Source organism: Lissotriton vulgaris, chromosome 5 (genome assembly GCF_964263255.1).
Source record: "Lissotriton vulgaris chromosome 5, aLisVul1.2, whole genome shotgun sequence".
NCBI classification, from domain to species: domain Eukaryota; kingdom Metazoa; phylum Chordata; class Amphibia; order Caudata; family Salamandridae; genus Lissotriton; species Lissotriton vulgaris.
The window spans coordinates 48,300,648-48,314,697 of record NC_141693.1 but is presented as its reverse complement, the minus strand read 5'-3'; the positions used below and the strand labels follow the sequence as shown (position 1 = coordinate 48,314,697).

General features: G+C 42.3%; 1 protein-coding gene across 1 annotated transcript in view; it reads right to left on the bottom strand.

The window, feature by feature from the left end:
- Positions 1–14,050, bottom strand: part of LOC147710107 (zinc-binding protein A33-like) — a 441,227-nt gene that overhangs the window by 365,448 nt on the left and 61,729 nt on the right. The window lies entirely within an intron of this gene.

Here is a 14,050-nt window from a genome sequence, read left to right as displayed (position 1 = left end):
TTTTCAGTTCTTGGGTAAAGGGGTATTTTTAGGGTTCAGGGTCAGTTTTCAGTTTTTGGGTAAAGGGGTATTTTTAGGGTTCAGGGTCAGTTTTCAGTTTTTTGGTAAAGGGGTATTTTTAGGGTTCAGGGTCAGTTTTCAGTTTTTGGGTAAAGGGGTATTTTTTGGGTTCAGGGTCAGTTTTCAGTTTTTGGGTAAAGGGGTATTTTTAGGGTTCAGGGTCAGTTTTCAGTTTTTGGGTAAAGGGGTATTTTTAGGGTTCAGGGTCAGTTTTGGGTTTTTGGGTAAAGGGGTATTTTTAGGGTTCAGGGTCAGTTTTGGGTTTTTGGGGTACAGTCGTACAGGGTAAAAATAAAATAAATTTAAATTAAATCAATTAAATGAAATTAAAAAAAATAAAATTACATTAAATTATTAGGTTTTTTATTTATTTTAAATGTATATGTATTCGTTGTAATTTTTTAATTATGTTTTAATATTTTTATTTAATAATTGTAAAATTATATGTATTTTAAAATTATTTTTACATTATTATTAATACATTTAAAAAAACGATATTTTTAATTTCGATATTTTTGTACTACGATATTAATTTTTCGATATTTTTGTACTTACCTTTATGAAGATATGACTCCAATAGTTTTGATTTCGATATTTTTGTGTCGATATTTTTGTATGTAGATATTCTGTCTGTCGATATTATGTCAGACATTCGCTGGAAGCAGCATCAGGATTGGCCTGAGCGCTCTGAATGTAAATCTGGGGCAGAGTCAATACGCAATGTGTATTGTGGTGGAGCACCCAAACCAACAGCCATTGCACGCATACTGATGCATGTAAGGTGGCGTTAAGCCACTTTAGTGCAGCTTTGTAAATATGGAGAAGTGCACAGCACCATTAGAGCATTAGTAAAAGTGATGATACCCTCTAGTATTCTTATCTTATGTAGGTTTTCTTACCGCCTTGAAATAAGTCTTTGAGAGACTCAGACAGTCCAGATCCTGGGCATCAACCCTATAACTAGTTTAATTAGAGCATCAACACTCTTATCTGTTTTTTTTATTCAGTGACCCAATTTTGGAAATGATGCCTCCAAAACTGCCCACCCTTTGTTTAACTTGTTACTCTCCCTTACATGGCATAATGATACCAATTTCAGCTCATGAGAAAATCTTGCCTTGCCAGGAACCTTAAGTTATGCCATTTCTACCTCTTGATCCTCCTATTTTTGGACAACACAGTTCATATAGAGTTTGGCAAAGCAGTTGAACTGCCATAAATGTTGTTGTTCACCTGCCACTCCAAACTTGCAATTCTACCGCCTTGTACAGAAGGTGGCTTTCCACTCATAGAGCCCTTCATTGGAATCTCCAGCTGAAACCCCTGACCTAAAAATTAAAACATGGGCAAAAGGGTCACCCTCCAAGCTTGATTCTACTGGACCTGTTCATATAGGCATTTTAGGGTCTTCAAGGATTAGCAGAAAGTTGCAGCCTCCTTCTCTTTTTCTGCACCGGGTCTTAGAGATTTCTCACTTACAAGTATTTAATTTAGGTTACATATGACTGTTTGCTCAACAATACTTTAGATTATGCAAACTAAATAGGTGCTTAAATGGCCAACGGTGGAAAAAGTCACCAGATAAAATGAGTTCTCTTTACCAAGTTGTCCATCAGGCGTTCTTTGAACTAAGTGGTCATATAAACCATGGGCAGGACGTGTTCTTTAATCAAATTTATAATATACACACAGGTCTAGTGACTGCCCTCGCTGAATTATTAAATCCACCAATGGTTAAACTCAGGAAGTATAGGAAGGCCTCTACATGGTTCGATTGCAACCGCAAGAAAGCTATGGGTGCACTCCTGGACTCAATTAAAACCCTGAACAAACCACTAATAAAATGCAGGAGGTTAGAATACAAGAAAGTGCTAACCGAGGCGAAACAGAACTGGGAAAATAGCAAATAGGATGCAATAAAAAACGCCCTGGGGGGTAGGGATATGATGGAATTCTGGACAATAGTACCATCTGGCAGTAGAGACGGACAAAAGGCTGATGATCCAAATATCGCACCGGAGAGATGGGTTGAACACTATCAGATGCTGTATGCCCCTCCGGTAGAAGTCAATCCCTTTTATGATCCTTCTGCACAGCCATTGTCACAGAATACAGATGAGGCATAACATTGCTTCCTCTATAATCCTCCCTTAGTCTATACTAACAATGAAAAATTAGATATTAAAGTAACATTGATGGAGGTCGAACTTGCTATAAATAGGCTCCCAGTAGGTAAGGCGCCTGGCCTCGACAAAATCCCTGGAGATCCTCACAAGGACCAAACAGAGATATGGGTTCCATATCTCTGTTTGTTGTTCAACGCTATACTACAGGGTTCTAAATTACCTGATACCTCAGTGGGTGCTGAGATTATACCAGTGTTCAAGAACGGATCCCCATTACTCCCGGCTAACTATCGTCTGATCAGCCTGATCGATGTAAGTCAAAAACTATTTGACCGTATCATTCTTGATCAGCTCTAGATCTGGATGGAGGAACAGCTGATCCTGAGCCCCTATCAGGCCGGTTTTAGGGAAAAGACATCCACGGTCGACCAGTTACTAAGGCTCCAACTTTTGAATTGGAAAACTGGGAGAGTAGAGGGTGCGAGCCTCTAATTAATCTTTGCTGACCTTAAAACGGCCTTCGGCTTGGTACCCCGTCAAATACTTTGGGCAGTATAGAAGGATATGGGGATGCCAGCATATCTTCTTAACATCATTAGGAGACTTAATTCGGATAATTTTGCCCAAGTTAGGAGTGGTAAATGGGGAGGTTTAACATCTAAATTCCCAGTCAATAGAGGAGTAAGACAGGGGTGTGTGTTGGTACCCACCCTATTCTGTCTTTTCGTCAATGCACTGATTGCTCACCTCAAGGGGGTCAAAAACATCTATTGTCAAAATCGCCAATGGGAATCCAACGTACCCTAGACAGCTTTGCCAATTTTTGTCATAAAGGGGGGTTGGATATTAACACACAAAAGACTAAGTTTATGGTCTGCATAAACCATTGTAGTTTATACAACGCTCTGTGTGCTTTGCTCTTTGTCTGATAGGCAGCCAATGTAAATCTTTCAGACAGGCCGAGGCCGAACTGTCGTTAGCTTTGTTGAGAACCAGTTTGGCTGCAGCATTATGAACAACCTATAGGTGAGAAAAAAGATAGTCAGACATGCTACTTAATGCACGTTTCGGTTGTCCGGATTGCTGGTCAGTAGTGCCTGGGTAATGGTTTACCACCAGTTTAAAGGGATCCACCTGAAAAGTCTCCTGAGTATTTTTAGCGTAGCAAAGCTTTTGCCACAGAGAGCTCATACTTGGTTATGCATGTTTAGTACATTATCTACCAGGATTCCCACATTTTTCACCACACATTTGGGCAAGGGGACAGTGCCCAATTACTGGGGCCACCAAGTTGTGTTCCAGCCTGAAGAAGCATTGCCGAACAGCAGTATTTCTGTTTTGTCTGCATTTAATTTTAGGCAGTGGGCGACATCCAGTTCACAGTTTCTGAAAGGCAGTGGTCAGATTGCTTTTGATGGTCTCATAGTTCTCCATGAACGCAATCAACAACTGGGTATCATCGGCGTATGACCACATGTTGAAATTCTATTTCCTACCAATCGTAGCCAGGGGAAAGACATACGCATTAAATAGGGATGGGCTGAGGGAGGTACCCTGCAGAAGAACGCATTTGATAGTTTTGGGGTTGAAGGAGAAGGAGCCCATTTGTACTGATTGGGTTCTATTCAGCAGAAAAGTCTTATTATGTAAAGTTCTTAGCAGTTGGTCTTGTGAAACGTTGTCAAATGCTGCAGACAGGTGAAAAAGGATCAAGGCGGCAGCTTTACCCTGATATAGCAAAAGTCTGATGTCGTCTACTAAGGCCAGTAGGGTAGCCTCGGTGCTGTTGGAAGCCCGAAAACTAGTCTGAGTAGGATCCAATAGCTCATTTATCTCAAAGTAGTCGATTAGTTGCCGGTTGACGAATTTCTCAAAAACCTTGGACAGGTAAGGAAGTTGGGAGATTGGTCTATAATTTTTTAGATTAGTGACTTCCGTGCCAATTTTTTTTGCCAGGGGGCATACAAATGCTAGTTTCCGTGACTCAGGGAACATGGCAGTATCTAGTGATTGATTAAAAATGTGTATAACATAGGGGCATAGAACTGGTATGAGATGAGAAAAGATTAAATGTGGACAAGAATGAAAAGGAGAACCAGATTTGACCTCAGCATAGCTTTAACAACTTGTTCCTCAGTGAAAGAGACCACATGTTCCAAGTGGGAGTGGGCACCAGGATGGGGTTCCGAGGATTTCTTATCAGTGTCCTCAGGGAAAGGCTGTTTGTTAAACGTAAAGTATATTTGGATAATTTTGTCAGAGAAAATGTTGCTAACACTCTCACTAATGATGGGGTCAACGTTTGTGCCAGGCCCACTGGATTACATAGTTCCTTCACAATTTTAAACAGTTCTTTGTTTGAATTGCTATTAGCTTCAATTAATTTCAGGAAGTATGCTTTGTTTGCTTGTTTGAGGGCTATGTGGTAGTTCCTTAGTTCAGTTCTATAAGATAATTTGTCATTCAGATCTGTCGTAGTTCTCCATTTATTTTCTAGCGACTTACATTTCTTTTTTTGGAGCCAAGGGTTAACTGATTACCACCTTTTGGAAGGTGATTTTCTTGAAAACGTATTAGCTATCTTCAGGGCACATACATCCAGTGTCAAAGTAATCACAGAGTCGAAGGTGTCAACCACTACCTGGATAGGTAGAGACACTAAGAATGCCTGATCTCTTTGTGGAAAGTGTGAGGCAGGCAAACCGTCAGGGTCAAGATGGCGGACTGAGGACGCCACGGAGCAGTAGCTAGCCGGAGGTTTCCCATTTACCTTACCCGGTAGACCGCTGAGATGCTCCCTTTCTCCCAGACGGACTGGTGATTGGTCATTCTGTGGCTCGGTGGTTCTGTGGGCTATACAGGAACTGCGAGGATTCGACGGGGGAAAGCATTCGTAGCGGAACGGAGAAAACGCTCTGATCTGAGCATTGCGATTGGCAAAACCTGGTACGGACCGTTGGAAACAGCGGCGGAGAGCTTCAGCCCGAGTGAGGGAGATTAAGCATGAAGAGAGGCCGCGTTGAGTTTCGGACCTGCATCTGGATATCCGGTGAAAAACTCACTGTTCACTGCTTGGTTGTAAGGTGCCATGAGGTTCTTTTTGTTTTCAGGATAACACCTAAAACTGTGTTTTACTCACTCATGTTACAGCAGCTACTGATTTCAACCTGACCCGCACAGTAGATTCCGTGGATGCAGCGGCTGCTTCGAGCTCCCTTTTGGACTGCACGGCAAATTATACCGTGGCTGGTCAGTAGCTCGACTTTTGGCTGGTCAGGTTTGTGGTGCCGACCCGCCTTGATCTCGCCTTCTACAACAAAGCGTACCACACGGGCGCTGTGGAGGTTACGGATATCAATGGCTCCTAAGAATGTGCCGAGATTTACCCGCGCCACTAATAAAAATGCGATAGTGGAAGTTGAAGCGGTGGCACAGACCACGACCATCTCAACAACTGCAATCTCAAAGAACACGGCTCCAACGAATGTAGCTAAACAAATCATTGCTGCTCCCGCCCATTTAGTGGCTCCAGTGAACGCACTGGGAGGGTCCACCCTAACTCCATCGGGTAAGCAGATGCTTCGGCCACCCGTGCTAGTTGTGTCCGGGGTCTCCAGTATTTCTACAAGCAGGTCTATTAAGAACATTAAGAATAACAAGAGAGGGGTGGATATTGAGACTGGTGATAACACTGATGCAGTGGCAACTGCTGAGATAGATACTGGGATTGATACTACTGATTTGACACCAGTCCCCGATGCAGAAAATGGTACTGAAACTCTCCAACTAATTGAACCAGCGCCCTCCGTATCACATGTTTTTGAGACACTTATAGATCATAGTAGTCAGCCAGATGTCGCCCCTCAGTAGGAGATCATCTCTGATGGGCTTTTAAACCAGGAAACTGAGAACACTACATGTTTGAACCTAGCTGTGGACAATGTAATCTCCGAGGCAACAGAGGCACCCAAATCTGCTGTTGTACCTACTGACTGCCTATTAGTTACCGAGGAAGATGCCTCTAATGAGGAGTATGAGGATTTAGTGGATACAGGATCTCCATCAGACACCGCTAAGTATCTGACTGACAGAAGAGATAAAGCCAAACTAAAACCCAAGGCTAAGACTAAGAATAGAAGAGGGAACTCACTTGGCTTAGTAAACATACCAGCTTTAATTTCCGCTCCGCCTATTAGGAAATTACATCCTGTAGAGAAAAGCCCCCTTAGGAAATGGATACAGGCAAAGGGGTTGGTGAAAAATATCACTCTGAGACTGTCCGGTACGAGTCCATCAGACCAAGATTCCACCAGAGACTCTTCAGTTTTATTAGAGGATACTTCTCCCATATCTAATATTTTACCACTGCCTGTTTCCAACTCTCTATCTTCCACAGTATCTATTGAGACCTCAGCAGCTGTACCCCCTACTAGTTTAGCCGTACCCACCTCTCCAACTTCATTTTTACCAACTCCTGTGGTACCACATTCTCCAACCGCTGCTCCTGGATCAAGTATACCAGGAGCACTAAGAACACAAGAGGCTGTTAGCTCTTCTCTTGACATTATTCCTGCCGACTTTAAGCAACCACAGGCAGGAAGCACAAGAACATTTCCTATATTTGCGAGATGATAACAATAAGCTGCAGAATTCTCTGCAAGAGATTACACACAAGATGGGGGATATCACAAGAAATGGAGGATTTACAATGCAGAGTGGGTAATATTGAAGAAGGGTCTGCTCGTACCGAAGTTTCGGTGGATCAACACGAGGCCAAGATTACGTCTTTACAATTAAAAATTGAAGATCTAGAAAATTGTCAAAGACGATCAAATCTGAGGCTTTTTTGGTATTCCGGAGGGGGCAGAGGGAGCTGATCCCAGAGCTTACGTAGTTAATCTATTCCAAAAAGCATTCCCGGATTTAGCTGACTGGGATTGGGACTCCCAACTCCAGAGAGTCCAATAGATTACCACCTGTTCTGCGGAACAAAGAGAGCAAATTTCCCGACCCCTTTCTTATTTACTTCGGAATTTTTTTACTGAGACAGGCGGTTTCATTTAAGGCTGGGCCTAACTCACACGTTATTACTGAAAATCTCACTTTTTTTGTACTGTCTGACCTCAGCAAAGCCACTATGGACAGGCGCTGAAAGCTGCGTAAGCTTATTGATCCGTTTAAATCCCTCGGTGCGCAAGTGTTCCTACAGGAACCTGCACGCCTAAAAGTTATTAAGGGAGGTCATACGTATTTTTTTTACTGACGAAAAGGAGTCTGAGAGTGTATTATCTACATTTGCTTAATTCAGAGAGATTGAGAATCTAGTTATTTAAACTTAACACCCAATTTATTTTCCCTATTTGGGGTTTTTAATTTTTTGTTTGACTGGTTATTTTTTTTGCTTATTTATCTCTCTGACCACATATTTCCGGGTAAGGTAATGGGTTGAGCCCCCTGCTGCTCCCTAGGGTAGCTGCCAATTCAGCTGCAGCAGTGTGTTGAGGGGTGTTTCCTCCTGAGGGAGGAGAGGGAGTCAGGGGAGGGGTGCGGGCCTTTCAGGGGGAAGGGGGGTGGGAAGGGTTTTTATTTAAAAAAGAAAGCAACTCGGGTAGGAGCTTTGATGGAGGCACTAGGGAAAGGTTTATCTGTTTGAATTTTGCAGTATGGAAAGATACGCGTGAATAAAATTTTGGAATGTTACAGCTAACATGTTTGCCATGGAATGTTGCAGGTTTAAATAATAGGAACAAAAGACGCTTGGTTCTTGAAGAGTTAGCATTGTACGACCCACATTTTGTTTTTTTATCTGAGACTCATATCACTTACAAAGATAAGAAACTATTGGGACAGCTAGGCTATGAAGTTATCATTTGTTCTTCCTTTATTCAATTAGGGGGTTTGCCAATCTTAAAGACCGACGACTCAGAGTTGAAATCCTTAAAACTATTTGTGATAAAATCGGACGATGGGCTATTGTGCAATTATCAATTGAAAAATGTAAATTTGTATTCTGTGTGTTTTACGGTTCTAATTGTGATGATTATTATGTTTTTGACCAGCTGAATATTGAACTTTTGGATTGGGAGGGAGAATTAGTTATTATGGGTGATTTTAACTGTATTATGGATTACCAATTGGACACTACCAGACACGGTGCGTTCCAACGCATGCGCAAGTCTCGCGCTGCTATCTTAGAAATTGGACAAATTCATAATATCAAAGATGTCTGGCGTAGTATTCACCCCAATGATCCTGGTTACACTTACTATTCTGCCCCTCACAAACTGTGCTCTCGTATTGACATGACCTGGGCATCTGATAATATATTGAATACTGGCTTTATTGCGTTATGTCAACGAATTACTTCCGATCATAATCCTATTTCTCTTTTATTTAATATCCCGCAAATTCAATCAAGCCCCAGGATGTTTTCTTTTCCTAGACATTTACTCACAAATACAGTGTTTATTACTCAACTCAAGGCTCATATAACATAATCTTAATTCCACTTTTTGTATTATTGTGTGGTATGCTTGTAAAGCCAGCATCCGGGGGTTTACCCAGCAATTTCTTTTTAGACAAAACTCTGAGCGCCGTGAAGCCAACAAAACCTTAACTAATGATATTCTCTCTGCTGAACTTTTAGTGGCCAAAGCGTTACTCACATCTTCCCCTAATGTGGTGGAACTGGGGCTTAAACTTGGACATTTAAAAGCTACTTTAAAATAATTACTTTGGGAAAAAAGCAAATTACATAAATCCCAAATTGCCCAGTATGAAAGCGGAGACAAGGTAACGAAACTTCTCGCTTATAAAGCAGCCGACGAGAGAGCTAACACTCTGATTAAATACTTAAAGGGCCCTAATAATGTCATATTTGATCAACCCTTACAGATACTGGAACAGTTTGTACAATTTTATAAGAAACTGTCTACACCGGAAAGCTCTCCTACTTAGGCTAGTATCCAGGCTTACCTGGATTGTCATATCTCTGAACAATATGACCATTTTGGATTTGATCAACTGTCCGTACCTATCAGCCTTCTAGAGATACGGCAAGCCATTCTCTCTCTACCATCTGGGAAAGCAGAAGGGGAAGATACTCTCTCCCTAGAGGTGTATAGGATGCATTGACAAGCTATTAGCTCTCTTCCATCAAGGTATTAGTTATATTGGTGAGAATGGGAAAGCTCCGAACTCTTGGAGCACTGCTAAACTGATTTTCTTTTTGAAAAAAGATAAGCCGGCTAATGAATGTGGCTCTTTTTACCCTATCTCGATTACAAACACGGATGCAAAGGTATTTGCGAAAGTGCTGGCCACAAGACTGGCCCCTTTGATACCCAAGTTAGTTAATCCACAGCAACATGGATATGTAATTGGGAGAGATACCCCAACTCATATTAATATGACCAATACTGCCTTCGATATAGCAGAGACGAATCCCTCCCCACTCGGTTCGATCCTTTTGGATTCTGAGAAGGCGTTTGACTGAGTGGGTGGGATTATCTCTGGTCGGTAATGACAACTATGGGCTTTAACGGTCAGTTCTTAACATGGATCCAGTCTTTACATGATAATTCCACTGCGAGAATCAGTTATGCAGGGTTGATCTCTGCTACCTTCCCCACATCGTGGGGCACCCGTCAAGGGTGCCCTTTGTCACCTTTATTATTTGCTCTCTCAATGGAGCCATTTCTTCATGCTCTGCAATTGCAATCTTGTATAATACCTTTTTACTCTGGTCCTCATTTATTGAAAATTACGGCATATGCCGATGATATTGCTATTTATTCTACGGACCTTGTAAAGGCCTTAAATGGAATAACTATGTAAGCTAGCAGATTTGGCAATGTCTCCGGCTATAAATTAAACTTAAATAAAACCCAAATCATTGCTAATTATACACCAATAGCTACAGTACCGGGGCTATGCCACTAACTTAGGATTTAGAATTTGAGAAAAAATCACAGAGATAACATCAATCAATTACGATGCTTTAGTTAAAGTGACTTCCACTCAATTAAAGAAATGGCATAAAATCCCCTTAAATATTATTGGTCAGATTAATTTAATTAAAATGAAAATACTTCCAAAATGTTTTTATTTATTTTGTTCCATTCCTTTTTCTCTTCGCGGTACAAAAGGGGGTGGTGATGGACGGAGCATCTTAACCAATCAAACACTCACACCCAGTCAAAAGATCTGGGTTTGATCCATCACCATTCTTTAGCCCACTCTGCCACCCCAGTTCAGACATGGCTATCTGCAAATCAGTCTGACCCTGTGCCTCATGAGAACAGTCCAGCCCGAACTGCCAAGCCATGTCTTCCCTGGACCGGAAACAAGCTTCCGAGGACCGGTTTCTGGCATTCCAGCCGTCTTCAGCCCGGCTTGCTTGAATCCAGTGGCAAAGTGAGCAAGGGACTCACGTCTGAGCATACCCTGCCACACTTATGGAGGCCAAAAGCGGTACAAAAGGGGGTGGTGATGGACGGAGCATCTGAACCAATCAAACACTCACACCCAGTCAAAAGATCTGGGTTTGATCCATCACCGTTCATTAGCCCACTCTGCCACCCCAGTTCAGACATGGCTATATGCAAATCAGTCTGACCCTGTGCCTCATGGGAACAATCCAGCCCGGACTGCCAAGCCATGCCTTCCCTGGACCGGAAACAAGCTTCAGAGGACCGGTTTCTGGCATTCCAGCCGTCTTCAGCCCGGCTTGCTTGAATCCAGTGGCAAAGTGAGCAAGGGACTTACGTCTGAGCATACCCTGCCACACTTATGGCAGCCAAAAGCGTTACAAAAGGGGGTGGTGATGGACGAAGCATCTGAACCAATCAAACACTCACACCCAGTCAAAAGATCTGGGTTTGATCCATCACCGTTCTTTAGCCCACTCTGCCACCCCAGTTCAGACATGGCTATATGCAAATCAGTCTGACCCTGTGCCTCATGGGAACAGTCCAGCCCGAACTGCCAAGCCATGCCTTCCCTGGACCGGAAACAAGCTTCCAAGGACCGGTTTCTGGCATTCCAGCCGTCTTCAGCCCGGCTTGCTTGAATCCAGTGGCAAAGTGAGCAAGGGACTCTATAATAATATTCTTTATTGATTGGTTAAAAAAAAAACATTTACAATTTGCGACATGACAAAAAATTTATAAAAATGAATGTGATAAAAAAGAATTTAAAACAATTAATTTAAAACAGCTTAGGATTCAGGGGGCCAATAAGATCTAATAATGTTCTGGTACAGTACTTAAATCTGGATTACTTGTAGACTCTGATTTGGATATTGTGTCTGTTAACACCACCGTCTGCTATAATGGGGAGACTTTGGGTTGGAGAGTGGCTTCAAGGGATTTTAACGCTTTATGGACAAATTTTGAAAGCCCAATGTTTAGCTTGACGTTGTCAGGGTCGAGAGCGGCCATTATTGCCTGGCGGCAAGATCGAACTTCCAACTGGATACATTGGCCTCGCAACAGTGACCATGTGGCTGTAAGCAGTGCAGAGCATGCACAGACGATATGTTCAATTGATTCTGAATGGTAGCCGCACAATCTGCATTTCGTGCAAGTACTCGGCTGCCGCCATTCCGGGAGGTTCTTCAAAAAGGGCCATTCTCCCATCCCCAGGGCTAAAAACTTGTGTTTCCAATAAAGTGCGTATGTGCTTGACAAGTAGAGCAGCGGAATACCCACTTTAAGATTGGCAATTACAGCCCAGGCATGTCTCCTCTTTGAAAGGATCACCCTGTCCGAGTGGAAGGATCACAATCTAACGGATTTTTTGATGGCGGTCTTTAGCACCGGGACAGATGGATTTATGTTGCAGAGATCTTTTGCTCCTAATAACTGTAGGCTGTAGTCCAGGAGTTGCCGATGCTTGTGTCTGGTCTGTTTTTTGCTGTATTTCCTGCCAGAGTCGGGCCTCCAAGGAACCCTCCTCGGCACGGCGCAGTCTATTGCAAAGTTTGATGAATGCACCTGCCTCCACTCCATGCTGATCTTGGAGACCCAATTCAAGTCTCACTTGAGCTGGCGAGGCAGATTTTGGCAACCCAAAGGCTCTTTTGAAGATTTTTGTTGCTGGTTGCGCCTTTGGTGATTTCGTGGCCATACGTCAGGGAGTTGATTACTTTGGTTTTCATTACTTTTAGCATGGGTATTAAGCTGGGACCTAGTAGCTGTTTTGCCAGCTTTGCAGCAGCCACCTCTAACGACAGAGCTTTGATTTTTAATGCTTCTTTGTGCTTGATAAAGGAGCCTCTTCTATCCAGATAGATGCCCAGGTATTTGTAGCTGTGAGTTGAATCTAACTTTGTTTTGCTGAAATACCACCTTTCTGTTGACCTTTTTTGCTTCCCAAAAGAGATGGTTTTGATTTTTGACAAGTTGAGCTCTAGATGGTTTCTTGTCGTATAGGGTAGCAATTCATCCAGCAATCTCTGGAGACCCACTTTTGTGTGGCTTAAAAGTACTAGATCATCGGCATAAAGCAAGTTGGTGATGTGAGTCCCGTCAAGTTGAGGAGGGTGGCAGTTTACACTGTCGAGAACTGGAGAGAGATCGGTTATAAACAAGTTGAAGAGAAGTGGGGCCAATATGCAGCCTTGTTTGACGCCGGTTTCCGTTTGGATCTTCCTGGAGACATGGCAGCCTTCGCCTAGCTTATTTCTTATCCACGTTTCCGTGTGGAGTTGAATTTCTGCCTGAAGAAGAGGCTGCGGAATGCCCCACGATTTTAGTTTCTGCCATAACAGGCCCCTAGGCACACGATCAAAGGCTGCTTTGAAGTCTACAAAGCAGCAGTGCAGCGGGATATGTTGGCAGGTCGCTTTATCCATCAAGTCGGTTAGCGTTAGCAAATTGGTTGTGGTACCGGTATTAGCCACAAAGCCCGTCTGGTTGAAAGTAAGGAGTGCAGTTGATTCGGTCCAAGCCTGTAGCTCCTCCAGTAGAATATTTGCGTAGTACTTGGACTCTGCATCAAGAAGCGCTACCATTGGGTAATTTTTTGGCTCATTTCTCTTCCCGCCTTAGCAACTTTATTTAAAAAAAAACTAAATGGAATCTTTAGTAGTTTTATTTGTGGATATCACAAAGTCCGACGCTCCATGTTACTACTTAAAGGTTCCCTAGATAATGGGGGACTTAATTTCCCTGATTTCAAACTTTATTTTTGGGCAACTTTTATTGGTCGTTTACGAAGCCTACTTAATACAGAAAACCAACTTTATTTTCAAATGTTTATGTTAAACTCGGATTCTAATATGTTCCTACTAAGAGTTAATTACCCTAACTATTTAAAAAGAGTCAAATTTAAGACTGCCAGGGATATGGTTAAGATATGGTTTAACATACTGGCTTTTTGTAAAACCTCTTTCTATCATCCTAGATTGGTATTATGGGGTAATCCTGGACTTCCTGGGATTTTTAGTGATAATTTGACAAACATTTGGCGCACTCTCGGCATAAAGACATTGGGGGACCTATTCGGTACTCACGGTTTTCTGTGCTTTGAGACACTCAAAAATGTATATAAAGCTACAGAATCAATGAGGTTCAAATAAATGCAAATTTATGATTTTTTTTCCGTAAAATGAGAATACGAGAAATATTGGATTCTGAAATTTGGGACTGTTTCTAGAGTGAATCTCTAATCAGCAACACCTATCGGTGCCTTACCTCTTATAAAACCAGTGATTGTTCAAAAATAGCAGGAAAATGGAGTGCTGAACTCGGGTCTAACATCACCACTACCATGATTACTTCATCTTTTCATAATATTAATCACTTAGTACACTCTTCAAGTCTAAGGCTACAGCAATTTAAAACCACCTGTATGCTTTATCA